A 4,334-nucleotide genomic window follows, 5' to 3' on the forward strand; every position below is an offset into this window, starting at 1 on the left:
TGCCAGACTACTCAGACCTCTTGGTGTCATGGTGGCCCACAAACCCTCCAACACACTAAAACAGCAGCTAATGAACTTGAAAGACCCTATACAGCCAACAAGCAAAACTAATGTCACTTACAAAATACCTTGCAAGAACTCTAACAAACACTACCTTGGACAAACTGCCAGAAAACTAGCCACCAGGATACATGAACATCAACTAGCCACAAAAAGACATGACCCACTCTCACTAGTATCCTTACATACAGATGAGAAGGACACCACTTTGACTGGGACAACACATCCATTCTAGGACAAGCCAATCAGAGACATGCACAAGAATTCCTAGAAGCATGGCATTCCAATCGAAACTGTATCAACAAACTCATCGACTTGGACCCCATTTACCACTCTCTGAGAAAAGGAACAGGAAATGACATCACCAACCCAAGGAAACCTGAACACATAAAGAGAAAATGGGTTACTAACACCAGTGCTTCCCCAGAGACTCGCTGATGATGTTACCTCATATGGTGTCGAAACGTTTGAAAAACAAACCTTCCAGCTCAGCGAGCAAACTTACATCCACAGGTTCATAGTTCCTTGAAAGTGCTGTCACGTTTGGTCAGGAGGTGTTTGGTATGCTTGCCTTCACTGGTCAGAGCGTTGAATATAGGAGTTGGGATGTCATGTTGCAGGTGTACAAGACATTGGTGAGACCACTTTTGGAATACTACATACAATTCTGGTCACCCTTCTATAGGAAGGATGTTAAACTAGAAAGGGTGCAGAAAAAATTTATAAGCATGCTGCTGGACTGGAGTGTTGAGTTGTAAGGAGAAGCTGGGGGATAGGGTGAATAGCATTTTCTAAGATAGGGGAGACCAAAACTAGAGGGCATAGCATTAAGTTGAGATGGGAAAGATTTAATAGGGACCTGAGGGGCAATATTTAGACAATAGACAATAGATGCAGGAGTAGGCCATTCTGCCCTTCGAGCCTGCACCACCATTCAATATGATCATGGCTGATCATCCTTAATCAGTATTTCATGCAGAGGTTGGCACATGTATGGAATGAGCTGCCAGAGGAAGTAGTAGAGGTGGGTACAAAAACAACATATAAAATACATAAGTTACACGACATTAGGTTATAGTCTGACAGGGTAAAAACAAGGACTCCAGATGCTGGAAACCAGATTCTAGATTAGACTGGTGCTGGAAAAGCACAGCAGTTCAGGCAGCATCCAAGGAGCAGGAAAATCGATGTTTCGGGCAAAGGCCCTTCATCAGCAGTCCTCTGAAAGCTTGTGATTTCAAATAAACCTGCCGGACTATAACCTGATGTTGTGTGACTTCTGATTTTGTCCTTCTCAGTCCAATACCAGCGCTTCCACATCACATATGAAAGACATTTACATAGGTACATGGATAAGAAAGGTTTAGAGAAACATGGACCAAATGCAAGCAAATGGGACGAGTTAAGTTTGGAATTCTTGGTCAACATCGACAAGTTGGGCTGAAGGGTCTGTTTTCGTGCTGTATAATGCGACAACTCTCCAGACTATACAGCAACTGTCTTGGAATGGTATGGTCCACCATTTTAATTACATGTCCAAATTACAGTGCACTGGGCTTTCAGGAGCATTGTCTCGATATTTGTTGATTGGGCTTACTCTAAGATTTCAAGGTTTCTAATCTGGTCTTGCCAGTGAATGTCGAGGAATGAGTCAAGAATGACATTAATACTGAATGGTGCCTGTTGCTAATTTCAACAGCCCTCTGTTATTTGTAAAAATGAATGCTTTCCTCCCAATACAAAGAACTCCATCTCATTCTCCAAGTTCCTCTGCCTCCGCTACATCTGCTCAGACAAGGAGACATTTCACTCCCAACTATCCCAAATGTCCACCTATTTTGAACAACGTGCTTTCCCCCTCTTTTGTCATCCAGACAGACCTCCATCACACCTCCTCCTCCATTCCCCGCTTCGCTTCACTAAACCCTCCCACTCTAAACACAATAAAGACAGCATCCCCCTCCCCCCATCCTCACCCGAGTAGTCTCAGCATCCAACGTATCATCCTTAAACAATTCCACCAACTCCAATTAGATACCTCCCCTCTCTGCCTTTCACAAGGATCGTTCCCTCCACCAATCCTTGGTTCGCGCCACTCTCCCCACCAACCCCACCCCCCAACCCCCAGATACCTTCCCCTGAAACCATAAAAGATGCGAAACCTGCTGGTACACCATTTCCCTCACCTCCATCCAGGGCCCCAAACAGTCGGTCCAGGTGAGACAGAGGTTACCTGCCTCTCCTCCAACCTAGTTTACTGTATCCAATGCTCCCGATGTGGTCTTCTCTACATCAGTGAGACCAAATGTAAACTGAGGGCACATTTCGTCAAGCATCTCAGCCAGGCCTGCAGGGGCCGACCTGACCTCCCAGTCACCGTCCTTCCCAGTCCCTTTCTGACATGACCATCCTCGGCCTGCTCCATTGCCACAGCAAATCAGACCACAAATTGAAGGAACAACACCTCATCTTCCGCCTGGGCAGTTTACAGCCTGGAGGACTCACTATTGAGTTCTCCAATTTCAAATGATCTTCCTTCCCATCCCCCCACTCCCTATCCAGCCCCTCCCCCTCCCTTCCATTCCTCTGACTGACTCCTCCTTCCAGCTCCCAACCGGATTCCTTCCTCCCATTGACCAACCAGGTGTTACCCTCTACCTGTGTTCACCTATCACTACCTCACTACCCTGCCCATCTCCCCCTTTATCTGCGGCACCCCTTGCACCCACCCTGAGTCCTGAAGAAGGCTTACACCCGACATGTTGACTTCTCCACCTCCTGATGCTGCCTGGCTTGCTGTGTTCTCCCACCCTCCTACATTTCGTCTGAATGAGCCAGAAGCTGGGATATTATACAAATGACTATTTAAATATTATAGAATAATATGTATGTATATATTCTATATTAACCAATTCATTTTAGCTCAGTTCCAAATTTTCTCTATCAGTATTACGAAAGTTATTTTGCAAAAGGTTTGGTGTTGGTACACATGGAATATCAAGTGACATAAATTGTCTCAGTGCTATATTTTTTTGTTTTTGCGTTTTTCTTCGCTGTCATTTACAATGTATTTTGACAGGCAATTCACCAAGTAGCAACCATATCAACTTGCATTTGTATGGTGCCTTTCATGTGATGCAACATCCTCCTGTGTGTTTTACAGGAGCATTAGAAAGCAAAGCATAACTCTGGATATGTGAGGAGATATTGGGGCAGGTGACCAAAAGCTTGGTCAATTGGCTACCATGGAATATCGTAAAGGAGGTAATTGGGATGGGGAAGTGAGGAGGTATAGAAAGGGAATTTCAGAACTCTGGACTCTGATTACACTCCTCTTCAACAGTCCTCAATCGTAATGAAAGACTGTGTCAAGTATTTAAAAAAATACTATTCTCCAGCAGAATAAGTAACTTTGAGGGACGGGTGATCTAATTGAAACATACAGAATACTGAATAGTCTGGATGGAGTAGATGTTGGGAAGATGCTTCCATTTGTATGAGAGACTAGGACCTGAGGGCACAGCCTTAGAGTAAAGGGAAAACCTATTAGAATGGAGATAAGGAGAAACTTCTTCAGCCAGAGAGTGAATCTATGGAATTCATTGCCACAGAAGGATGTGGAGGTCAGGTCATTGGGTATATTTAAGACGGAGATAGATAGGTTCTTGAGTACCAAGGGGATCAAGGGTTATGGGGAGAGAAAGTGGGAGAATGGGGTTGAGAAACTTATCAACCATGATTGACTGGTGGAGCAGAATCAATGGGCTGAATGGCCTAATTTCTGCACCTGCGTCTTATGGTTGTGTGAGGTTAGACTCTGGCACTTGATGACTCTGCGCAAAAATTGAAAACTATTAAACAGAAACAAACAGGGGATGCTGGGAATCAGAAACACCAGCAGAAATTACTGAAGCAACTCAACAGGTCTGACAACACCTGTGGAGAGAAAGCAGAGTCAATGTTTCAGGTCCAGTGACACTTCTTCAGAACCTGGACCCGAAATATTCACTCTGTTTTTCTCTCCACATATGCCTCCAGCACAGCTGAGATTTTCCAAGAATATCTGTCTTTGTTTTAAGATTACTGTCTGACATTCTGTTGTCTGCTAGTTTATGGCTTTGTCAAAATGACTTTATAATGGAGTGTAAGTACAGAACAGTATTTCTTTGCACTGAAGGGTCCTGTATATTGAAATTCCCTATGGCTAAAAATACATGTGAATAGACCTTGAACAGAAAAGCTGTGAAAAAAAAATCATTCGTAGGTCAAACATG

This window comes from Chiloscyllium punctatum, chromosome 46, assembly GCF_047496795.1.
Source record: "Chiloscyllium punctatum isolate Juve2018m chromosome 46, sChiPun1.3, whole genome shotgun sequence".
Lineage (NCBI taxonomy): Eukaryota > Metazoa > Chordata > Chondrichthyes > Orectolobiformes > Hemiscylliidae > Chiloscyllium > Chiloscyllium punctatum.